General features: G+C 47.0%; 1 protein-coding gene and 1 non-coding gene across 11 annotated transcripts in view; one reads left to right on the top strand and one right to left on the bottom strand.

The window, feature by feature from the left end:
- SLC39A11 (solute carrier family 39 member 11) overlaps positions 1 to 26,476 on the bottom strand; it is a 398,153-nt gene that overhangs the window by 148,000 nt on the left and 223,677 nt on the right. The window lies entirely within an intron of this gene.
- LOC125088224 (U6 spliceosomal RNA) lies at positions 5,302 to 5,406 on the top strand. Its single transcript, XR_007123626.1, has one exon. It is a non-coding gene; the product is annotated as a U6 spliceosomal RNA (small nuclear RNA).

Below are 26,476 nucleotides of genomic sequence, written 5' to 3'. Positions count from 1 at the left end.
GACCGTAAGCCTGATCTAGTCTGTGGGGCACGGTGGTCAGCTCAGGGGCTGACCCGTGTGACTCAAGCCCGCTCACTGGAGCCCCTGGGCTATGGACATTGCGCCATGGACACTGGCCCATGGGCTGAAGCCCAGCCACGCGAGCAAACACGTGAGGAAACACACCCACTGGAGAGGCCACCTCGATGGTGCGGCCTCGCTGCCCAGAGCCCGAGGCCTGTTGCTGCTGTGCCCCCCACCCCGACTCTGAGAGCTTTCAGGATCTCTCCCCAAGTTGATCTGGCTCCAGCTGGTTGAGTGGATTCCTGTCACCAGAAGCCAAAAAAAAATGGTCTAAAACAGGAAGCCTTCAGCTGGCGAGTGACCCAGAGGATGACCCCGCCAGAAAGTAGCGGGACAGACAGTCCAACCCTGAGCTCCTGACTTGAGTGTTTGCGGCTGGCTCCACCCGTCCCTCCAGCACCCGCTGTCTCCTCCCGCAGAGCCTCCGCCTCCCCAAGATACCCAAGGCCCCTCAGCCTACTAACTCTCCAAAGCATCTGGGGCACGAAAGCTCCTTCTACCACGCAGCTGCCTCAGGACCCTCCTCCCACCCCCGCCCCCTGTGGCTTGGGGTTCCCTGTGCTCACTCCCAAGCAAGGACAGGGAGAGGCTTTAGGGAGGTCGCACCTGCTCTAGGAGCCTTGCTGCCAGGAAAGTCTCCTGAAAGGACCGGAATGATACTTCTGAACACTGGTCTCAAGTGGCAATCATCTGAAAAATTTTAGAAAACCCAGACTCCCAGCTTTGCTGTAGACCCAGCGGGTCCACACCTCTCAGGGAGGAGGCTGCCAGTGGGCATCTCTGAAGGCCCCTGCGTGGGGACAGATGCAGCCCCCAGAGTCCCTGGGGACCAGCATGAGAACCACTGGATCACCTAATATCCTCGTCTTCCCCCAGCACCAGGCTTGGGAAGGTCTACTTCATCAGCCCCTGCTGCTGCGCAGGCCCTCTTCCGAGACCACCCTCCCCATAGTGCTCTGGACACTCTCCATTCTTCAGGCTCCTTGTATCTTCCTAGCCTTGCTTATCGCCAGTCTCTGCCAGAACCCTGCGATTCCAAAGCTACAGGCCAGCTGCAGGTGACTTAGCTCTGTAAACTTTGCCCCGTGCTGCCCAATAGAACAGATAGTTGAAGGCCAAGAGGGCTCAAACTTGGCCTGCCAGCTCAGACGGAGGTCCACCTTCTCACCCAGTGCTCGCTGCCCGTGCAAATCCGCAGTTGCCCACATGGTCTTCTGGCCATGGGTTCTGATTACGTTAACCACTCAGCCCCCGAAAGCAGCCAGTCTTCTCAGCCCAGCCAGTCCTGGTCTTTGGCCACACACATTTCAACCCAGTGCAAAAGCCTCGCCAGAGATGAGCAGGTTCGGGAAGGGAAGAGCCTGGAGAAGCTTAGGAGGACAGTGTGTACCAGTAGGCACGCTGTGCTCCCATGCCTTCCTCTCCTTTGCCTCAAGAAAGCCCCACCTCGCCAAGACTAAAGCCTCCCAGACACCGATCAGGTTCATGGAAAGCCACGTGAAGGACAGCAAAGGTTAATCAGGAGGTGGGACCGTGGATGGGTTGTGTCTCAGTGGACGAGCTTACAGACCAAGAAGATGTTCCAGCAGATGAAGGGTGGGAGCCAATGGCACAGCACTCCCCAAGGATCAGCACAGACAGTCTCTTTTCTGGGGGACAGGATGCTCTGGTGACAAAGTATATTCGGCCACAGAACGTGCAGTGGGTAGGAGCGCCTGTATTCTTACACAAAGAGAAAAGTCTCTGTGGTTGGTGCAGCCGACAAACCCAGAAAAGAGAAGCCCCATCAAGGACATTCATAGGTTGGGTGGGCTGATTTCCAATCAGCCTGGGCTGAGAAGTAAAGAGCGATTAGCACATCATGGAGACGCGAATAATTTACACATCATGTAAATGCAGCTAAATGTTTGTCTCTGAAAGTTTGTTTTCTTAATTAGCTCACTACTTCCCCCGGCAGTATTCTCATGCTATTAATCTGTTCCAGAAACGTTTCAGATAGAGTGCAAAGGTAAACTGCTGCAAAGCCACCTACCGTTAAGAAAAAGACAGCTCTGGGGGCATCTGGGTGGCTCGGTTGGTTAAGGGTTTGCCTTTAGCTCAGGTTGTGATCTCAGGGTCCTGGGATCAAGTCCCCACATCAGGGTCCCTGCTTAGCGGGGAACCTGTTTCTCCCTCTCCCTCCCCATGCTCATGCTCACTCTCTCTCTCTCTCTCTCTCTCTCACTAGCTCTCTCTTGCTCTCACTCACTTTCTCTCAAGTAATAAATAAAATCGTAAAAAAAAAAAAAAACAGCTCTATAAGAACGGGGATCAAACTAATATAGAAAAACTGCTCTCCCAGACTCATGGGTGCTCTCCACAAAAAAGAACACAAGTCGCATTGTATTTGGGTAAACTTTACCCAAGGTTTGGCTCGCGGGTGGCGGGGAGGACTACAAAGAGGAAAATCTGGTGGCACGGCTGGAGGAATACGTGGCAAACACACCTGGCAGCCCAGGTACCAGTCTCCTACCATCACCACTGCCTCCCCATTCACCAGAGGAGTAACAGTGACTGCGACACGGAAGTCCCGTTTCCCTCACCAGAATTAAAGGAGAGGAAAGCTACAACGGGTGTGAGTCCCAAAAGTTTGCCTTTTATTCACCTTTTTTGGCATGTGCATGCTGTGTGTGCATGTGTGTGTGCGAGAGAGCAGCAGGGCGGGGATATGCACCTGTGCCCACATGCAGATTATCATCAATTTATTTGATTTGAGGTGGCCTGACAGTTTCTCCCGATCCTCTCTTGGGGACATTGAATCAGAGATGGATGGACAGTGTGGGCAGGCAGGAGCAAGGACATAAAGGACTGTGGTGGGGAGGGAATGAGAATGGGCACGGGCCTCCATGGCTGGCATGCATCCAGCACAAGTCAGATTTTAGTGGTTCCCACAATGAACTTGTATTGCATTTATAAAAATATAAAAAGAAAGGCTAATGGCTTTGCTTGGTACACCTAATCCGTTCTTAACTTAAATCCGAAAGGGCAGGAGGCCATGGTGTGGGAGAAAAAAATTGGACCATCCTAGGATTTGGTGCAGATTTTTCAAATACCTTCAGATCCCCATATTCCATGTTTGTGGAATAGAGCCGAGCCTTGGCTGTACAGGGAGTGCTTTTTAAGATTCAGTAATGTTGACATTTTCAACTTTCACAAAGGGTCACCAGCTGCTAAAGATAATAGAGACTTTCCATCAATACGAGGAGAGGACTGGTGCCCTTTAAGTTCGTCTATGCTGCTCTGGAATACAAAATAACTTCCTCTCTCCTATTTTTTTTTTTCTTTCCTTTTCCTTCTTTCTTTTTTGAATAGCAGACTTATTCATCTCATGTAATTTATGTAGACTAACATTAATACCTGTTTGCACTTCCTAACAAAATGGGACTACCAGAGAGATGGAGATAAAGTAGGCAGCTAGCATCTCTAAAGTGTGCTAGATGATTGCTTACTATCAATCCATAGACAGACAGACAGACTGACAAACTATACGTGTATACATATGTGAATACATACACACATGACCCGTATTCTACATGGATCATATATTCAATGCTATTTCATTAAGTCATTATATTTCCATTTTTAAATTTAATGTTTTTAAAAACTATATAATTTGGGGCGCCTGGGTGGCTCAGTTGGTTAGGCAACTGCCTTCGGCTCGGGTCATGATCCTGGAGTCCTGGGATCGAGTCCCACATCGGACTCCCTGCTCGGCGGGGAGTCTGCTTCTCCCGCTGATCTCTCTCTCCTCTCATGCTCTCTCTCTCTCTCAAATAAATAAATAAAATCATTAAAAAAATTAAAAAAAAAAAAAACTATATAATTTATAGAAAGTCACCTTGGAAACGGAAACATAATGGATTGGTCAAGTAGCATCCAACAGTTAATTGTTAGGAATAATGAGCACCATTCTTTACCCCCTAGATTTGCCATAAACATAAGTAAGAAGGGCAACGATCAGGAGGAAAATTGGTTTCTGGAAACCAATGCAGCTTCCAGGAGGGAGACACATCTCTTTCTCTACCATTCTTTTTTTTAAAGATTTATTTATTTGAGAGAGAGAGAGAGAGAACAGGAGGGGCAGAGGGAGAGGGAGAGAGATTCCCAAGCAGACTCCACATTGAACCTGACTGGGGTCTCGAAATCACCACCTGAGCTGAAACCAAGAGTTGGACGCTTAAAAGACAGTGTCATGCAGGCGCCCCTCTACCATTTTGGTTAAGATTTGAAGAGGACCACGTCTTCAAAGGGTGTCTGTCTTTGTGTAAGGACCCCGGGAGGCAGAGGGCACTATGCCCAGATGCCCAGCTGCCTTGGACCCCAGCGCGGGAAGCCTATTTCTTGAGCTCTCTGCCTTCTGAGGCAGAAGAGCTGGGTCAGACGGGAGAAGACGGACAGGTAAAGCTATCTGTACTGACATGAGGTCGCTTGGAGCTAAAAAGGAAAGAAAAAACACAAAAGCAAAACAAAAACCCCGGTTCTGAGAGAGCAGGGATAAAAACCCTGGGAAGTCCCACAGAGAGGGGCTCACCTGTAAGACCAGAGCTGCCCTCACGTTCAAGGACAACCCCGTCTGGTGAAATGGTAAGATTAAACGCAGCACAGCAGAAACGTCTGCCAGGCTGGGGAACAGACCTCCTCATGCTGTTCCTACTCCGACAACGACAAGGGACACCGAAGAATGGCGTGGTCTCGAGTGGGAGGACAAATGCCAGCCAGGAGAGGGTTTGGAGAAAGGGAGACCCGTGGCTGGTGAATGCTCTGTATTCCTTCAGCTTCCTCTCAAAGCAGAAATGCTTTCATGAAAATGAAGGCTTCAGAAGGACGGACTCTCCAAGTGATGCCCAGATTACGATGGGCCACGAATGTAAAAGAGGACCAACAGGAAAGAGAGCTGGAAGGTGCCGCCAGTTGTCTCAACCTACATGGGAGCTCTTACTGCACGGGGAGGGGTGGGGCTGAAGCCGTGTGTGCGCATGTGCGCGTGCGTACATGCGCGCATGCGTGTGTGAGCGAGCGAGCACGCGCCCCCGTGCCTATGCGCATGCGTGGGCATGTGTTGGGGGCTGTCCGGGAGCAGCAAGATGGTAAGAAGACCCTAAATGAGCCGCAGCCAAGTGTTCAGTTTTCCACAGTGGTTCTCAAACTTGAGCATGCAAAAACACATATGTACACACACACGAGCAGACAAGTAAATCTGCTCATTTCGGTAGTGCATATCCTAAAACTGGAAAGATACCAAGAAAATTAGAGCAGCCCCTGTCCAAAGAGGACACCCCTGTTGAGGAAGCATTCCATATTTTTCCAAGAGGGAGTTACTAATCAATGGGCATAACCTTTTAGTGAAGCAAGATGCATAAGCTGCAGGGACCTGCTGTACAACATCATACCAAAGCCAACGATAATGGATTATATGCTTTGAAATTTAAGCAGGTGGATCTCAGGTTATAATAACATTTTAAAAAGACGTGTCACCCACATAGCTTGTACAAATATCATATTTAAATTTTTTTTTCTAAAGTGCAGTTTCTTGAAACTTCTGGGAGAAGCTGATCCGGGCTCAGGAGTCAGCAAGTTTAACAGGCACGCTAGGGAACAAAATTTAGAAGAGAAAGAAGGAGCCAGAAAAACACAATGGAAACCACTGAGAATGGACTCCCAAGTTTGTCATGTTCAGCCCAGATCCCCTGGCAAGTGTTTACTGGCAATCTTCTATCTATCTATCCTGTTCCCTGCCTTGCACCAAAGGGAACACATCCCCTTATGCCCAAAGCATGTCCTCCTCTCACACTTTCTATCAGAATGACAGATTCCATAATCTTCCTCACTCACCAAACCGGAAACATGGGAACAAGCGTCAGTGAGGAAAGCCTGTGGAACGCACTCTGAAAAACCCTGTTCTAGGAGGACCCAACCAAAGGAAACCCACAGACGGACACTGGGTAGTTAGTGCCAAAGGGAAGTGACACAGCGGTGTGTCTGTGCGTGGGATAACCTGCTCTGCCTTTGCTCATAACATTCCTGAATCCAGTCCAAAGCATATGAACGGGAGCAGAACATCTGACCAAGACAGAGCTGCCTGACACATCTCGAAAGCATAAATCACCCGGAGTGGCAGGTTCTCACCTCCCTGCCAAAATCTGTCCCACTTTATGCCACTGCAGCCCTGAGCCTGTAGAGAAGTCAGGTCTGGGCTCAGCCACAGTACAGGATAGCCCTTGCCAAGGGGAGGTGGCAGGGGTGGGCCTTCCAGAGAGCAGGGTGCCTACCGCCATAGCAACTCAAGACGGACCAGGGATGGGGAAGAAGATGCTCTGCTAATTGAAACCTGGGCAACATTTTAGCATCAGCCCCAAGGAAGTTAATGCTTAGCTAGATTTGCTTTTGTCCTCTGTCCCCTCTTTTTTTTTCATGTCACCAAGTGGCTTTAAACCATTCCCTTCCTCTCAAAAAGAAAATCCCATGCAAAGGTAACACTTCTGATAAACCAGTGAGCAGAATCTCCCTCCTTTACACCATACTCAGGCAGAGCCCAAGATCCCAGATCTCCCTGTGAGTAGCCTCTCCATCCCAAAGGAATAGCTTACCAAAAAGAGTTTTAGGCATGCACTGGCTTCACCATCGTCCTGTCCCTGAGGCACCTGGGACAAATATTCTCACGCTGCAGTATGACCGAGAATCACCCGGGGAACTTCAGCAGTCCTTCCCAAGAGCGGTGATTTAGGCAAATCAGGAGCAGAGCACAAGCATCTGTACTTTTTTTCTCTAGCGCCCAAGGAATCCCAATGGTAACACATCAAGATCCACCCTTGAGAAATGTGGGTCACCAATCTGGGCTTCTCCCATAGATCTGTCCTTTATGGGGCAGGCGGAGCTCAGCTACAGTCCCACCAAACTAGCCATGGGTCGTGAAAGGGTTAACAGATCTCCCACCCTTCCACCCCGACTCCTGCAATGCCAAATTCCGTACCACGTGGTTCTGAATATGATGGAAAACACCTCCAGTCACAAGGTGAAACGGGAAAGCGAACGTGCTCCTAACCCAAAATATTTACAAATGTACCCACCACCTACAAAACGAGTCCCCACTGAAAAAGACTCCCTCCCTGCCAAATAGCCTAACAGAAGTCCTAACCTGCTGCTCGCATCAGTCCTGTTGAAGGCACAAACACTTGTTTGTATTTTCATTTCATTGCCAAAGTTGTGGAAAGGTCAAGTCACAAGTCATGGAAGAGATACAAGTCCGTGATCTCCTCGACACTGAAGGGGCTCAGCCTGTTTTACGGGCCAGAGGCTGATGAAGGACAGATGACAGACACGGGCACAATTGTGCAAATTTCCATTTCTCCTGGAGATACATCTGTTTCCAGGAAGACTAGAGATTAAGATAAAACCAAAATCTCCCTTCTACCACGGCCTCAAAATGACAAATGAAATGAACAAAAAGGTTTTAAAAGCATATCTGAGCTTGCAGCAAAGAAAAGGGATCATTAATGATAAGGAAGGTTTAAACTGGAACTCAAACACCAAAATCAGTCTGGATGCTGCTGAGGGATTAAGGAGGTCCCACGGATGGGTTCTGGGTGTGACAGTCCACAGGGGGCAAAGAGGAGGCCCTTGGGCCACACGAGCCAGGAGATGAAATTCTATAAATGCAAAAGTCATAAAATTCTGTCCCTATATGGAGGGGTGGGGACTAGAAGAAAATATCCATTCAGCTGCACAGAGAGACAAAAAGGATGATGACATGCTTCTGCCTGGTTTCTGGAGGGGAAAAAATGCCTGAAGCCCACAAAAACTATGGGCTTTCACCTCAAACAGTTCAGAGTGCTGAGTTTCTAATTTCTGCGTGGGCTGGGAAAACCCCAACCTGGACAGGGCTATAACCATCAATTCCAGGCTAACATTGCTATAAAGGGGTCTTATGGAAGTAAATGCAAAACCACGCAGAAGGGCTTTCTCAAGATGCAGGGCCCTGGGAATCCTCTGAGGAAAAAAGCATGCCCCACTAGAGAAGTACTGATCTAAAACGTGACAAAGCCCAGGAGAAAACAACACACCACAAATAGAGTCTGTGAACACACAAAGAAGGAGAAACATGGCTTTCTATAAGAGATACATGGTTGAAAATATAAGATATATCTAACCTGATTAAAAACATAAAAGAAGGGGCACCTGGGTGGCTCAGTGGGTTAAGCCTCTGCCTTCAGCTCAGGTCATGATCTCAGGGTCCTGGGATAGAGCCCCGCATCGGGCTCTTTGCTCAGCAGGGAGCTTGCTTTCTCCTCTCTCTCTGCCTGCCTCTCTGCCTACTTGTGATCTCTGTCTGTCAAATAAATAAATAAAATCTTTTAAAAAAAATAAAAGAAGAAATCAAAACCGTAAGAACCAGTTGTAACAAAGGAAAAGCAGACATAGTAAAAAAAAGAACCCACTAGGACAACTCAGAAATAAAAACTGTCATCCTGGGGTGCCTGGGTGGCTCACTTGTTAAGCGTCTGCCTTTGGTTCAGGTCATGATCCCAGGGTCCTGGGATCAAGCCCTGTGTCAGGCTCCCTCCTCAGCAGGAAACCTGCTTCTCCCTCTCCCACTTCCCCTGTTTATATTCCCTCTCTTGCTGTCTATCTGTCAAACGAACAAATAAAATCTTAAAAAAAAAATAAAAAATAAAAAACAAAAACTGTAGTCCTTGCAATTAAAAACTTAACAGACAAGGGGTGCCTGGGTAGCTTACTCCATTGGGAATCTGACTCTTGATTTCAGCTCAAGTCATGATCTTGGGGTCATGGGATTGAGCCCCATGTCAGGTTCCGCACTCATCGTGGAATCTCCTTGGGATTCTCTCTCACCTTCTCCTTCTGCCCCTCACCCTGCTCATGCTCTAAATAAATAAATAAATATAAAATCTGAAAAAAAAATTCAACAGACAAGTCAAACAGGAGGTGAGAATCAGCTCAGTGAGTAATCAGTGAACCAGAGAAGAGCCACAGAGAGATAAAGGGATAGACAACAAGAAAAGTATTAAGACAGGTGGGAGGTAAGTAAGAGCATGGAATAAACACCATTAAGGGTTGCCCGAGGAAATAAATAATGAGGGAAAAGATCAGTTTGAAGTGACAATTGTTAAAAAGTTTCCAGGAAGAATAAGAATAATAATAGTAATAGTAATAATGCGTATTCAGCTTAGAAGGGCACTCCAAGACACACGCAGAACAACATGTGCACGCAAGCACACGCAAAACCACATCATATTGAAACCGAGAAACAGCAAAGACACATGAAAAAGACGGATACACCATGGAAAGAAAGACAGAAAATGCAAATGAGGTCACTGCTGGATACAATTTCATAATGCTCCCAGAGAACACATCATGCAACACAACTCTTTGTCTGACAGACACGGTCTAAGTGTAAGGATATGGAATGATGTTGCCAACGCGACAAAGGAAATATAAATTTCTGTCAACGGAGGCATTTCGATGCAACTCAGTTTTTCCTTCAAGGCTCAGAGCAAAATAGAGGATATTTTTAGATGAGAGATTTTTTATCTCTATGGATCCTAAGTGAGGAAGTATTAAAGTAAGAAAGACAGCAGAGAGGAGGGCAATGCAAGGAGTGATGGTGAGGAAAGAAATAAGCAAAAGTGTTGGAAAATACAAGCAAACGCTGACCACATAAAACAATAACAGTCACTGGTAGGCGGGATATCATTAAAATTAAAAACAGGCTCTGCTGAAAGCAACGTCAAGAATGAGAACACAAGCCACAGACTGGGAGAAAATCTTTGCAAAAGACACATCTGATACAGGACAGTTACCCAAGATCTACCAGGAATTCTCAGAACTCAACAGTAAGAAAAAAAACTACCTAGTTAAAACATGGGCCAGGGCCTCAAAAGCAACTCACAAAAGATTTCGGGTGGCACAGAAGCAGATGAAAAGATGCTCCCTGTGGTATGTCATTGGGGAAATGCAAATGAAAATAAAGATGAGATAAGGGTCCACACCTATTAGAATGGCCAAAATCCAAAACATTGACCCCACCACATGCCGGTGAGGACGCTGCGCAGCAGGGAGCTCATTCGTGGCTGGTGGGGAGGCAAAATGGCACGGCCACCTTGGGCCAGTTTGGCGGTTTCTCACTAAATGAGACACACTTTAACCAGATAACGCAGCAACCATGCTCCTTGGTGTTTACCCAGAGGCGCTGAGAACTCACATCTGCATAAAAACCTGCACAAGGATGTTCACGGCAGCTTTATTCATAATTGCCCAAGCCTGGAAGCAACCAAGATGCCCTTGAGTCGGTGGTGAATGGATAGACATCCAGATGTCAGTCCATCCAGACAATGGAATATTATTCAACCCTGAAGAGAAATGAGCTATTGAGCCACGAAAAGACATGAGTGAACCTTAAATGCAGATTACTTCGTGAAAGAAGCCAGTAATGAAAGGACCATCTGTGAACACAGAGCATTTGTGTTCAACCGCATGACGTTCCAGAAAAGGCGAAACTATGGAGACAGTCCAGAGATGAGTGGTTGTCGGGGGGATGGGGAGGGAGGGCTGAGCAGGTGGAGCACAGAGGATTTTTAGGGCAGTGAAACTACTCCGCGTGATACTATAATGGTTGATACATGTCATTATACATGTGTCTAAAACCACAGAACGTGCAGGGCCAAGAGGGAACCCTCGTGCAAACTGTGGACTCTGGGTGGTAATGATGCGTCCCTCTAGGTTCTTCAGATGAAACACACGTACCTCTCTGGTGCAGGGTGTTGGTCATGATGTGGGGGGAGCTGTGCATGAGGGAGGACAGTGAATATACCAGAATCTCCGAACCGTCAGTTCAGTTTTGCTGTGACCCCAACATTGCTTTAAAAAATAGTCCATAAAGTTTTTCTCTTTTTAAAATATATAATAATAAGGGGTGCCTGGGTGGCTCAGTCAGTTGAGCATCTGACTCTTGGCTTCAGCTCAGGTCATGATCTCATAGGTCATGAAACTGAGCCCCATATCAGGTTCCATGATGAATGGGAAGTTTGCTTGAGATTCTCCCTCTGCCCCTCTCCCTGCATGCTCTCTCTCTCTCTCTCTCTCCCAAATAAATAAATAAATAAATAAATTTTAAAAATACAACAACAATAATACTAGTAGCTAATTTGGAGGTATCAAAAGAAAAAAAAACAGAGAACTAAAATATTAGAAAAATAATAATACGGAAGATGCCAGGGTAAACCAACTTAAAGCAATCCCAGGTCCTGAAAGATTGCTAAGGAGAAGGGGATACTCATTAATTCTGGACATCCTTAAGTCTACTATGCATATTAAAACACTAAAGGTAGCCTCGAAAGAGAACCTGAATTTAAAACTCCCAAATAAATAAAGGGTGAGGAAAAAAGGAGGAAGTCATGTAGCAAAGTCAATAAACCCAATAAAGTACAAAAGAAGGGAGAAGATACTTGGTAAATATAAAGAACAATATAAAAAATGTAGAAGTACTACCGATCTTGGATGAGGCCTTCCCAACATCCCCAGCATGTGTTCCAAAGTGCCCCGGCCCCTGGGGTGCTGAGAAAGTGCAGACACACATGGACACACATGCATATTAGAGGCAAGATGGTATTATTGGTAAAAATTATTGAAGGGGATCAGAAGATCCACTCCAAAACATACCCTTTGGCATAAGGATTACTTTGCGCCATTTAGAACCAGCAGATGCAGGAAGAACTCTCTGCCTTCTCCTCTTCTGCCTAAAACAGGGTATGTATCATTCTGCATAATGGTGCCTCCCATCCCCGTACCAGAAAGAGAACACCAGCTAGGACAGGAGTCTGCATAACAAAACTTATGGAATAAGCCTTCCTTCCCATTAGTTTCCCGTAGATATTTTCTTCCTACAATGTATGGCCCCTAAAAGCTTAGATCTGTTTTTCCTTTATCTAGTCATTTTTTTCCACAATGAATTACCCTATGTCAAAATGGTATATTAGCTCTTAATCCTAAACGCTACTATGGGATTTCGTGTCTTTTCTGTGCAGCCCTGGTGCACGTAAAATTAAAACTAAAATTTGTATGCTTTTCTCCTGTTAGCCTGTCTTTGTAAGTTTGATTCACAGGTCGCAGGCACTGAACGTAAGAGAGTAGAGGTAAAGATTTTTCCCTCCCTCTACACTATTAAATTATCAAAGAATAAATAATTCTAGTTCCATGATAACCATTCCAGAGAATTAGTTGGGGGTGGGGGTGGGGGAAGAAGGACAACAACTGAACACTGGATTATACTAGTATAACCTTAATATTCCAACAAGAGAAACGAAACATAAATAAAAAATTTAAGCCACATCCACTTAAGAACACAGATGCAAACTACTGCGGGTAAAAAGAGCCTATCTTGAGTTCCTATCAAAAGGTACCTATCAAAAACCTATAATAAATATATTAATGGTTAAAAAAAAAATAGAGAAGTTCTCTTTAGCGTTCTAGGCAGAATTCTAAAGATAGCACCCAAAACACTCCCTCCTCCTTGTATGTTCATTTTGCATAATCCCTGGGACTCTGAATACAATGGATTTCACTCCTGTGATTACCAAAAATTGACCTTAAAATAGGGAGATCAGCCAGGCAGCTGGGTCATCACATGAGATCTTTAAAAAAGAAGAGTTTTCTCCAGCCAGTTCCTGAAGAGGAAGCCAACTTCCTCGGGGGGTAGGCTCAGAAACCAGCAAGTGAAGACGGCATTCCCAAATGAATGTGCTCCGTCGCCATCCCCAAGTGGTAGCTGTGAAAGGAACAAGAAAACACCAGACACTGTTTGCTCTGGTGTTTGTCAAGATGCCCATTTGGAAGGATCTGGAAAGCATCAGGTTTTTATAGGAGAGAAAGAGTAACGTTTCCTCCATCCTCCTAGGTTCTGTAGCTGGGGCCCGGAGATTAAACAGACAAAAGACAGACTGGCAAGAGGAAAACAAAGTTTATGAACATGCACAGCCCGTCGTATCTACGAGGGGGAAGCTCGGTGATGAGTAACTCAAGGGGAGATTAGAACTTGGGGCTTAGGGAGCATCTTAACAAACAGTGACAGATTTGTAGGAAAGTGACCAAAGGAAAGTGCAATTTGCCTTTAAGGGTAACAGATGGTGGGGGGCACCTGGGGGGCTCAGTTGGTTAAGCATCTGCAGCGAAGCATCTGTTGCCTTCGGCTCCAGCTCTGGTCATGATCTTGGGGTCCTGGGATGGAGCCCCGCGTGAGGCTCTCTACTCAGCCGGGAGCTTACTTCTCCCTCTCCCTCTGCCCCTCCCCCCTACTCATGTGTGCACACTCACTCTCTCTCTCCTAATAAATAAATAGCCTAAAAGAAAAAAAACAACAACAAAAAAACAAGGTCACAGATGGTGGGAGGGTAAATATACGCAGGAACCCATGGGAGACAGGGGTTGTTCTCACTGGGCACCTCGTGGGGACTTTCCTGGGTGGACAAGCATCTCTGGTGAGGCTCAGGCCTTCCGCCCTCCCTGGTGCAAGGAAGGCACCTGCTTCCCAGGAAATCTCCTGTCCCATTTTTAGGTAGGATGGGGGATGTCGGAGAGCCCTTCCTGCATCTGCCCGTTTCTCAGCTGCCTGCTCCAAATCATCAGAATGCTGCGGGGCACATTTTCGGGGGGGGGGGGGGGTTGGGCAGGTTCAGAACCACCACATTCTCAGACATCCGTGTGCCTGTTAAATATGCAACACTGGGATTCCCTCCTCAGAGAATCTGGTCCTGTCAGCCAGTGACAGGTTCATTTTTGGGAAGTGCATTTTAAAAAAATTGATTTTCTTAACACAAAAAGAGCACGCAGAAGAAAAGAAAATGGTGTGTAATCCCACTGCCCAGATAATCCCTGATGACATTTAAAAGCATGAAAGTAACACAGATACGTGGTTAGAAATGCAAACAGGAAGGGTTGAGACGAAAACCAGGAGTCTCCCTCCCCTGCCCCAAGTGTCTCTTTCCAAGGTAACCAGCCATCATAGATTCTAATGTATTCTTCCAGAAAAAAATACCACACTAATACCAGGAAAAAATATGTCCTTTCCAACAGTTCCTTTTTTTTTTTTTTTAATTCAAAAGGAAGGGTATTATTTCCAGTTTTATAGTTTGCTTTTTTCATTTACTATAACCCACAGATTTCTCTATATCTGCATTTTAAAAACCTACCCCATTCATGTTAATAGGTTTAGAATCTTTTTTTTTTTTTTAATTTATTTGTCAGAGAGAGAGATAGAGTGCACACAAGCAGGCAGAGTGGCAGGCAGAGGGAGAAGCAGGCTCCCTGCCGAGCAAAGAGCCCCATGTGGGACTCAATCCCAGGACGCTGGGATCATGACCTGAGCTGAAGGCAGCGGCTTAACCAACTGAGCCACCCAGGCGTCCCATAATAATAGGTTTAAAGCAAGGAAGGAATGACATTTTTCAATCAGGGCTTACAGTGACTCTAACAGGGCAGGTGCCGGGGGGGGGGGGGGCGTGTGTGGTCAGCAGACCACTCTGAGAAATCGGGACCTGGAAGACAGGTGTATTCACCTGAAACTCTCTGATTTCGGTGTCCGTCCTTGCAGAGGCCGTGGAGATGCCCGCCACACCTCCCCAACAAGCAGGACCCCAGAACACCTCTGAACACCCTGCACTGACACCATATCTCTGTGTATCCTGTCACAGGGCTGGGTAAACAGTCCCATCCAGACTTGGTTTACCCCCTGCAACGGTTTCAGGACAATAGCCTGCGGGCCAGGCAGCTCCTGGCAGGAAATTATTCTTGGCTTTAACCTCTGAAGGTGGTATGCCATGGGCGATTCACTCATCTGCAAAGCCTCGTGGGTAGACCCCCAACTCACCACTCACCCGTTTTCAATCATGGCTCCAGGCCAAAGCAAAGGGAGCCGGGAGAGAATGGTCCCACATGCCCCAGATGCTGTCCAGACGTGCAGGGACCCCTCCCCCTACTCCTTTGGCTGCACTCTCCTGCAGATGTTTGGCTGACCGTTAAACGGCTCCAAAGATAATGTTGCTGAGAGGCCTGAAGCAGTCCCCAGCCTCCCCTGACTTTTAATTAGAAAGCTTTAGCCTGCTAATAAGCCTATGATGTCCATCACCTGAAAATCCTCAGCGATCCCCTTTCCTTGACTGCAGCAATGATGCCTGTCCCTGGGAGATCTGCAGGGGGAGAGGAACAGTGGTGCCCGAGGATGGTGTTTTTCCTCCTGTCCCAGCGCTGGGGGAAGCAGGTGGTCCCACCCAGTAGACAGGATCCTGAAGGTGAAGGGAGCTGGCAGCCGACACCCACATCCCCCCTGCATCTTCTGCGGGTCACTTGACGCCACCTAGGAGAGCCTGGGGTGGGCGTGCTCGACTGTGCTCCCCAGGGATGGTGGAGGGAGCAGGCAGACACAATTCACGCACTCTGCCAGATTCTCAGTTTCCACTGTTCTGTTGAGCTGTGGGCACGGTGACCCGGGAGCCACAGGGGAGCCCTTAACTGGCCAGGGCACAGCTGAGAAAGCAAGCTTGCGGGGTAGAGAACACAGACGGAAAGCAGAAAGGACAGACACTGGCGGGGAGGCAGGGAGGAATGAATAGACAGGCTCCATCAGCCTGCGGCCTCCTAATCCCAGCGTCCCCAGAGGCCCGGCTGATCTCCTCACCCTGGATTCTGTGTCCTTAAAGTGCACTCTCTCCTCTTCCTCTAGCTAGTCCAAAGGGGGGTTTTGCTTCTCCTTCAGCCACAAGCTCCCTCCTTGATCAAGACAAAACTACAGTTGTGATAAAGTCTTGACAGCTGTCGGCCAAACAAGAGGACAGCAGGTTGGAAATAACCACTGAAATGTTTGCCCAGGGAAAGCAAGCCCCTGGGGCCTGGGAGCACAGACGATAGTTGCTCCAAAGAAAAGAGACAAATCCAGGGTCCACTCTGCATTGTCTCCTACACTCTGGGCACCTCTCCTGACGGTCTCCCACCTCAGACCCAAGGAGTTCCCTCCTGCAGTCTGGTGGCTAAGTGGTGGGAAAGCTTCAACTCCCCCTGCCCCCCAACCAGGAGCAAGGCTGGATACTCAGCCCATGACCGCACCTGCGTGCAAGGCTGTTGCAGGCGTGCTGGGCGAAGCTCAGGCACCAGGGAAAAGGGGGGAACCCTGCTTCCTGGTAAGTCAAGGTCCTATAAATCCCTCCTATTTTGCAGGTGAAGGGGTTGAGAAAGGAGCCAGAAGTTCCCAGTCGGAGAGAAAATGTGCTAGTTTCACCTTCCAAACCTCACCCCCAAAGAAATCCCCCGGGGACAGGTCTGAGAGGAAAGAGAGAGCCGAGGACAGATAAGCAGAGGTGCTCCTGGTGGGTGGAAGGACGCAGTGGCCACAAGGGGTGCCACCCCCCTGCCATTTCTAGCTCTTTCCCCTGAAAACACAGCCAAATGGTTTTATACCCGGAGTAAAGTGAGGAGTGTTGAGGTGGCTGCAGACTGAGTACACTGGGGGAAGAAAGGAAACCTCACAACCAAAACACGCAGGAGGCCAAACAGATCTCAAACGGGACCGGAGACAAACACAGCGTAAATGACCGTGGAGAGAGGAAAGGAAGAGAAGGGGCTATTCTGAGGCGGCAAAGCTGGTGGAATTAGCCCAGGTGCTGAGCTAACATTCGGAGGGTGGAGGGAAGTCATGAGGAATGTAATTAAGTGAGCTGTATATATTATTTTAAATCCTGTTCGCATTAATGCTGTAAATATTCTACTTAATTCATCATTATTGAATTTGCCAGCAAAGCTGCAGGGTAAAACTCTAGCCCAAGTTTAATTACACCCAGGCAAAGTGGAGCATTTTTCATGTCCCTGAGAGCTGCCAAATGAGAAAGATGTCGATTTATAATGGCCCACCTTTCTGGACACAGAACGCCACCCTCCTTAGGACCTCACAGGAGGGCAGAGGGATCCTAGAAACCCTGTACCTCGCCCCCCAACGTCTCCAGCATGTGCCAGAGAACCTGCAAAGCAAGATGGAGATCTATGGAGAAGCTATTCAAATCCAGTGATGGCACATGCTCTCTGATCGGTCCATCTTCCTCTGCCCATCTTCCACCGGAGTACGTATGCACGCACACGCACACACGCACACTCACCACCAGGCATGCGTCCGTCATCCCGCACTCACGCAGCTCTTAACAATCACGCAGTCTGTGAGTGTCCGTGAATTCGGGATTATCCTGCAGTCGGGGTTTCGTCCCTAACCCCCGCCCTGTCTGTTCCTTAGACCATGTCCAGTGCTTAATCCATATTAGCACCTCCTCCTGCCGGGGTCAAAGTCAAACTTGGAATTTTCCCTTTTTGTTCTCTTTGAGCCATCGTCTCGTGCTCTGTCATGGCCCCAGATGTCCAGATCTCTGGGTGGAAATCAAGGCTGGACGAGGACGGTCGAGAAAAGGCTAAATGAAGAACAGCTGTGGCCCACTCACAGAGGGGAAGGGGCCGGCCTCTCCCAACCCCGAGACCAAAGCCAAGCAGAGAAGAGCCGAGGGAGCTTATCATTAAGTTCTAAACGTTTGACTGCATTTGGTAGCATGTCGTGCTAGTGGGGCCGCAACCACAGAGACTTTGGGCCTTCGGGGACCTTTTCAATTTCCCCACAGCCCCAGCCAGGCAATAAGACCCCAGCCCCCGCCGGGCCCCCAGCACATTCAGGACCTCGGTGATGAGGTGAGCTAAGAGGAAACGCGTAATGTGAGCTAATGTCCACCTCATTTAGAAAAAAAAAAGCTAATTAAGCAACCATCTTACCAAAAGATTGAAAAGCATCCCCACCTCAATGAGGAAGAGCAGAAACAGGTGTTTCGAAGACCTTGGAAGGCACCTGAGAAAGATATGCCAGTCTCGAGTTTTACTCAGGAGAGCTGGTGCATGTTAGGGATGTGCTGGAGATGCTGGAAAAGACCTCGAGACCCATCAGCCGCACCTCTTAAATCTATGCGACTCGCTCTCGCCCTCTCTTCCAGGCCTGCTTCTGTCCCCGCTCAGCCCGTCCCACATCACTTCCTGACCACCTTCCCCGCTGAGTCTCTGCAGGGAAACACACGAGGTAAGATGAAGGGTGGCTTTCCAGGGGGGCCCGTTTCCCCGATTCCTTTGAAGGGCAGGCAATCAGACCCTCAGATACAATTACTGTCACTCTTGTCGGTGTCACACTGAAATAGAGACAAAGAGGTCCAAACCTTCCCTTTGCGGTAGGTTTGTGATGCCCATTATTGTCCCTCACTTATTCATCGGCAGCGGGGCAAGATGGGAAAATGGCAGGTAATTTTTGGTGACAGGGCCTGTGCTAGTCTCTGAATTCAGATGCTCCTAGGGGAGCCTGCCCGGCATGCCCGCCGGGGTCATGATGGACCTGGACCCTGAGACAAGCGTGCTTTATCCCGGCTTTGTGGCAGGCTCGTGTTTTCACACCAAGGACAAGCAGCTGGGCCATCTTCATTCTGAAAATGGTACAAGAGGACCCCTCCTCTCCAGCACCAGGGCCCCTCCGTGGCAATCAATGACCAGTCTTAGAGACACATTCACTCTATCCCGCCAGCTTCTGTCCCTACTGTGGAAGGCATTCGTGACACTCACATCTCTCGGAAATTACAGAAAAATGACAGCCTGTTAGTATATTTTCTTTGCATATTTCAGAAAAATACACACACTCCCAGGTCCCACGGGTCTTCTTGCTATTTGAACACACCAAGCTTGCTCCTACCTCAGGGCCTTTGCTTCTGCTTTTCCCCCTCAATCTGGTATTCTCTTCCTCCAGACATCCCTATGGCTCACCCCTGACTTTCCGCAGGTCCTTGTTCACAGACCATCTTTGTGGTGAAAAGTCTCAGTATCTGTTTAAAACATCAACACTCCCAACACCCTCTTTCCTTCCTTCTTTTTCTTCAAACAGCGCTCATGCTATGTAGTTCCTACATGTTCAGCCTTTTAACTTTGTCACAGACGCCCCCCGCTGCAAACACAAGCTCTAGGAGGGTAGGGGGTTTTGTTCATTTGTTTAGCGCAATATCCCCAATACCTGACACACAGATGCTCAGTGAATAATTACTGAATAAATCAAAGAACGAACGGACATTAAAATCTGTATAACTCAAAAAAAAAAATCTGTATAACTCACACAGTATGAGGCAGTCCACATCACCAAGGATCTGAAAGACGCTCGTTTGCACCAGCAGCGTTTAAACATGAAGGAAGCGTTTTATACATAAAACCTCCCAAGGGGTGTGTGGGGGGGGTCTCGACGCAGAGGAAAAAAAAGTGATCACACAGTCTCAGGAATGGTCAAGAAATAGCAAATACACGTTCCTCTAATGCTGGGATTTGAAAACGTCTTGTGGAATGGATTCGAAAGTCTGTTTCAAGAGAACTATTTCTAAAAGCCATTATCACGGGATCAGAAGGTATCCGAGACTCATAGCTGGCTTTGGAAAGCACTCAGGAGGTGGCCCCCTATTCACGTGTGATTAAAACCCTCCCTCGAACTCACTGGAATCCAAGGGCGGCTCCCTGCCTCCGAAGCCCCATTATGTGAAGTCCAGTCAAGGTCTGAACTTATAGCTCATTGGCCGGCTCCCCGCCAGCAAGTGCTCTAGAAGGGTGGACGCAGTGGTGAGGGTCCCCTGACCCCTTACATAGTAATATGTGGAAGGAACAATGAGTTACAGGAAAAACACAGACCATGCTCAGGAGCCGAGGACTTGGAATTCCACCCACCTCGGCGGACGGGTAGGTTGAGAGACAAATGGGATGAACTATATGGGACACAAAGTAAGGACCCGAAGACCTAGAAAAGATCGAGTTAAGGAAAGTGACCCCATCACAAAATCTCTCCCAATGGTGGCAAGTGATGTCATGAATTCTCTATTAAAAAATAAAAGGTAGGGGTGCCTGGTGACTCAGCCAGTTGAGTGGCTGGCTCTTGGGATGGAGCCCCACATCAGGCTCCATGCCCAGTGAGAAGTCTCTTAAAGGAGACTCTCTCCCTCTCTCTCCCCACTCCTTCCCATGCTTGCGCAGCAGTGCTCCCTCTCTCTCTAAAATAAGTAAATCTAAGACAAACAAACAAACAAAACCAAAAAGCAAAAACCTTAAAAGGTAGAATTAGTATAGGGGAAGGGAAGGGTTGGAGAGGATAGTGTTAACTGTGCTAGATTTTGCATAGCCTTATTTTCAATTAAAAAGAAATGCCTCGGGCTCCTGGGTGGCTCAGTGGGTTAAGCCTCTGCCTTCGGCTCAGGTCATGATCTCAGGGTCCTGGGATCGAGCCCCACATCAGGCTCTCTGCTTGGCAGGGAGCCTGCTTCCCCCTCTCTCTCTGCCTGCCTCTCTGCCTACTTGTGATCTCTCTCTCTGTCAAATAAATAAATAAAATCTTTTTTTAAAAATGCCCACAACCCTCCTCTTATCCCTGGGACATCCCGCAAAGAACAAAAGTCATTGTCTCCCTTATCAAGTCCTGCTTTGCCTTTGCTTTCCTCCCCAGAACTGCCCAGGAACCCAGGTCTCGCCTCCTGGCCACAGTCCTGCTGCACCCGCTGCCCCAGCCCCACGGACCCCACCAGAGGCTATGAGGCTGTGCCTCTCTAAGGGCTCGCCTCTGAGCAGACACCCAGGTGTGGGAATCCCAGCAATGCTCATACTCCCAGCAGTTCCGGATTCAGTGTGACCTGCTCTGGCAGCTTGTGCGGAGAACGAATACCCTCAGAAACAGTGAGTTGTGCTTATTCAGTGCCTTTACGCTTTCTCCCCCAACTGTTCCATTAGTTCTCAATATATGTAACGAATGCCTCTTGGTACCTTGGCTTCGTTATGGCAGACCTTATCAAAGGGCGACGTCTCTAAAATAACAATAATAATAAATCCAGCTTTCTTCGGGCAACTGTCAGGAGGAGAAGTAAGCCCCAGAGGGCATCCACAGGCCTTGTGACTAATGGACCGAAGATGGTCCGGCCCTCCAGCCCAGGTCCGAGCGTGCTCTCGGGGACTCGGCAGAGAGTTGCCTGGGGAACGTTCCATATGCATCTAATCCATAGGGCGTTGCACGTGACTCTGCCGATCAACAGCCAGGGGTAAAGCGAAGTATGACAATCGACTGCCTGACCACTTATTGGAGGTTCCTCTCCCAGTTTATTTGGTAGAAAGGGAGAAGATTGAGAGGAAATTGAATGGGAACTTAACAGACACAGGCAGCTGGCATGGGATAGATGGTGGGCAAGCGCTTGTCCTCCATTCCAATGAAGCCTACCACGTGCTCAAAACCATTGAGAGGGTGGGATGGTGGCTTTCTGCTGACCACCTGCGCCGGGGACCCAGCCAGGTGCTGGTGACATTCACCACAGGGAGCCAATGAACATGAGGAGAGAAGCTGGACTGCGGATGGGAGGCTGTTCCCAGGAGTCCTCGGTGGGAGAACCCAGCCAGAATCACAGGGCATCAGAAACTAACCCCCCAGACAAAGTGGCAGGTTTTAGTCATAGCGATCGCTCCAACCCCCCACCCCACCACCACCCCGCCACACTGCCAGGAAGTACAGGGCTAGAGATAGCAAGGCAGAGTCCTACTTTTCATGGAGTTTATGAATGAGGAAGGAACACGGTGTCGCAGGGAGGAAATGAGCAAAGAGGATGGAAGAGGAGGCATCTAGGAACTCCCCCTCCGCTCTCAGAACAGGGGTGTCCTAACTCAGGCTGGAGGCATTTTGGCTGCACTGGTGAATGCTGAGAACAACCGTTCCTAAGTATAGAACCCTAGGATTTCTGACAGCCTGCCTGTACCCCATTCCCCGTCATCTCCAAGCATGGGTGGAACGTGGGCTCAGAGGAAGCTAGCAGTAGTTCTGAGCCCTCCTACATGAGAGCCCCAACGACCTGGAGGAGGAACACACCATCTGCAGTTTGGCAAGGACATCTGGCTCCCTTAATACGGTCTTGCTGGGGCTACAGATCTGTCCTCACGTTTAGGTGGTCAGTAGATCTTACAAAGATGCCTAAACAATTCAATAAGGAAAGGAACATCTTTTCCAAAAATGGTGCTGGAACAACTGGATTTCAATACTTGGAAAGAAAGAAAGACATAAAGAAGGAAAGAAGGAAGGAAGGAAACCAGCAAGCAAACCTGCAATCTTGACCCCTACCTCACACCACAGACAAAACTTAAGGATGTCTTGTAGACATAAATATATAAAGCTAAAACTATAAAGCCACTAGAGAAAAAAATATAGGACAATCTCTTCACAACCTGAGGGTAGGCAAAGATTTCTTGGAGAAGACACAAAAGGCCCATATCTTAAAGGAACAATTTGATAAATAAAACCTTACCAAATTAAAAATGTTTTCTCCTCAAAAGGCACTATTAAAGAATTGAAAAGGTAAACCACAGGTGGGTTAAAAAATAGTCACAACCTATATATCTAACAAAGGATTTGTATCTTGAAGATATCAAGAATGTTCACAAATCAATAAGAAAGAAAGGATCCAATAAAATAAAATGGGAGAAGACTTGAATAGACACATCACAGGAATGGGTCTACAAATAACCAGTAAGAACATACCAACATGCTCAACATTTCAGTCATCAGAGAAATAGAAATGGATCTCCCAGATACCATTCCATACGCACTAGGATACAGAGTGGCTAAAACTAACAAGACCGACAACATCAAATGTTGGCAAGGATACGAGACACCAGGATCTCCCACAGACCTCAGGGTAGATGTGTCAAATGGTACGACCACTTTGGACAACTTTGGCTTTTTATTATATGGCATAAACATACGTGTATCCTATGATCCAGCAATTCTAATCCTATTTTCCTAAAACAAGTGAAAACAGAAGTAAAAAAATATATATACAAATAGTTCTCATACAATTTTTTATCCTTATAGTTTTTTTGTGAATGAGTATCTTTTAGTCAAAAACCATTTATCTGAAGTTTAGCAACTCCTTTAGCTAGACTTTCTTTCGCTGCAGCTAAATTCAAATATAATAAAATCCAATACTTATTTTAAAACAGCATGTACTCCCTTTTCTATGTTAATTAAATCCCTTCCATCCATCCTTCTATCTATAAATATGCAGAGACAGATGTCTAGAATTATGTTTACAAAATGTTTATATTGATTATTCCTGGGAGGTGAGACTTGGGGAGATTTCTTGACTTTTTCTCTGGAATCTTTATATTGTTTCAATATCTACAAAGAGCATGTATCATTTCTGTGAAAATAATTAGGTTGCAATGAAAAAAAAAAAAGTAGATCTCCTCTGGTCTTGGTCTTAGTACCTTGTTTATCCCTGTCACAATGGCCCTCAAAAGTGAGAGCTATTTGCATGTGTTTATTTAATATCTGTTTCCACCACTGGTTTGCAGGACCTGAGGGCAGGGCCAGGAATGGCACTGGCCTATAGTGGACGCACACGCAAACTCTATCCTCAGAAGAGCCAACATAGAGAAGCAAAATAATTAGCTTCTCTGTTTATGTATTTCCTAGAGTTAAAATCACCAAGATTGACCCTGTGTTGTTGGTTTTTTTTTAAGATGCATAAAATGACAGACTATTCTTTGAGTTCAGAGACCGAACTTTGAGAAATCCAAGGGCTTCATTTGTGGGTTTTCTCCAGAACTTGTGGGCAGCAAAGCTGTCCCCTAGAAAAAAAACTTGTACTTCTGGGGGAATGGGACAGATTTTTAGCTCCGCGAGCTGCTGCTTCCAACAGCTTCTTATAGATAAATGAGAGAATGACTTGTAGTTCTTGATTCTCTCCTAAAATGGGCTCTGAAGTAGTAGGTCAGGGGAGGGGTGGTTACCATGGTGGCCCTGTTGCTTGACCACAGAAATCCTCCTTCAAAGTCCATGGAATATGGCCCATCTGGGCGCTATAGACCCAGACAGAGCAGCGGTGGTATTTCAAGATAATACTAGGGTACGGGTCTCTCTTGTTCTCCCTGTTTTAGCGATTCTCGTTCCTTTTTCACTCCCAAACCTTTCTGCCATTGTTAGTTCGGCATTCTTCCTCTGGAAACCGGTTTAAAGTAATTCCTACTCTTCTTTAATAATGAATTTGTTCTAAATGTTCTTTGCATCCTAAGTGGTCTGTACTGTTGCTCCTTAAATTTCAATTAGGAAGATAAATTGAGGATGCTAAGTGCCAACATCTAAGTGGCTCCTTCATCTATCAAAGACAGCATGACGGTCCTGGGATTAAAAAAAAAAAAAATTCCATTTATCAAGAGTTTCTGCTTTGGTTTTGGTTCTGTCAGAAGTACTTGCTGTCGGCTGCAATCTTGGGACCCTGGAGCTGGTCCATGTTTCAGAATATTCCTGTCTCCAAAATGGATTCTTGAAAAGATCAGGATTAGCTTCTCCTTGACAACAACCTAAGAAAGCAGAGATTGGAGGACAGTGCCTGACGAAGAGGAACTCTTAAAAAAAAAAAAAAAAAAACACCCCTCCAAGAGGAGATGTCATTACTTCCATCTTTATACGCTTGGCTCTGCCCCAGGGCATATTTTCGACCCTAGGCCTCTGGATGTCATTGCCTCAGAGAGCAAGGACAGACTACCTGCCAGTGCATGTCAGCTCACATCGACAGGGTGCCAAACAGAGGTTAGCTTTCATCTTTTCCCTGATGGCTCCCATAGCTTGTCCCTAAAAAGTAAGTTTTAACTTCTGTGATTACAGATGTCTTGGAAAATTTGCTGAAAGGTACCAGTCATCCCCTTAGAAAAATGTACGTGTAGACAAACATTTCTTGCAACTCCAAATGGTTATTAATTAATCCTGGGTTACCACCTCCTGTCTTAGGGGCCAAGGATGGCAGGGGAAGTGCCATGATGCTGAGTGAAGGGGGTCCTGGGCCAGAAAGACCCCATTCTCACCCCATATCTTAGAGCTAATGCTCAGCGAGTCTGAAAATCAACCGACTAGAAAATCAACACCAAAGTTTGAGCAAAGGGAAGTTCGCTTCTTAGTGTACTTAGTTTCTTCTTAGACTTGAAATTAAATCCAGAGATAAGTTAACCTACCTGCAGAAAGTTTACAGTTTTCATATGGATGCAGAAGATTTCTGACATCTGCTACTATTGAGGTCTGAAGCAGTAACACAAATAATTACAATAAATGGCATGGAAGGGCCAAACAGCACATTCATAACAGTACGTTTGCGGAAGGAGCACTTAAAAATATTTCTGAGACATGGTGGCATCAATCTGTGGTTAGTCTGAATCTCTGCCAGCAAAAAGAAAAAAAAAAAACCCATGTTCTATCATTTTTCTAAAACATCCCATTTCAATGCAACATGGTGCCCCTGGACACCTGTGAAAGTGACAACCTCCACTCAGGAAAACATCTCGGAAGCGCTTCTGTAAACCCTTGTTGAAACATGGAGCAAAATATTCCGTGTGGAACCAGCATGGTGGCCAAGTTCAATACCAAGATGCCCAACCTCTTTCAAAACAAGAAACAAATGTTAACCACCACCAACACACCCCCCCATTCTGTAGAATTTCAAAAGGGCATTGAGAGACTTGGACATAAAATCCAACACCCTGAATCCTCTCTGGGACAGACTTTTCCAGGGAGAGATGATCCTACAAATGCAGATAATAAAAAGCTTTTATGTCACGTTCAGGATCTTGGACTTTATCCTGCAACTGCTGGAAATGTTAAGCTTCTAAATAGAAAAGTCATTGCATCGATTCAGCCTTTGCACAAAGTTCACATCCTAGCAGGAAGATGATGGATTAGAGATCAGATCCACATTGGTCCTGAAAACCATCCTACAGAGGTTTTGACATGAGTAGAATAAAGGCAAAAGGAGGGGTGCCTGGGTGGCTCAGTGGGTTAAGCCTCTGCCTTCAGCTCAGGTCATGATCTCTGGGTCCCGGGATCAAGCCCTGCATCGGGCTCTTTGCTCAGCAGGGAGCCTGCTTCCCCCCACCCCCACCCCCGCCTGCCTCTCTGCCTACTGTGATCTCTCTCTCTCTGTCAAATAAATAAATAAATAAAATCTTAAAAAAAAATAAATAAAGGGAAAAGGATGCTTCCAGACCTATATTCACTAAGGATCAGTATGTCTGAGAGAATGTTCATTAAAAACGTATGTGACATTCTTCCCCTGCTTTTAAAACAGGAAAGGTAACATCTGTCTCAATTTCAAACCTGCTATGGGAACACAAAACACACATTCACATACATTTCATGTAATGAAAATGCCAGGAAGTATTCCTGTGACTATAATCAAAGTAAATCTGGCACATTAATTAAAACCACAGGGCAGCCTGACCAAAGATATTAACATAATCTCATCTTTGTCAGTTT

Source organism: Lutra lutra, chromosome 16 (assembly GCF_902655055.1).
Source record: "Lutra lutra chromosome 16, mLutLut1.2, whole genome shotgun sequence".
NCBI lineage: Eukaryota > Metazoa > Chordata > Mammalia > Carnivora > Mustelidae > Lutra > Lutra lutra.
The sequence above is the reverse complement of the archived record's forward strand: the minus strand, read 5'-3'. Positions and strand labels throughout refer to the sequence as shown.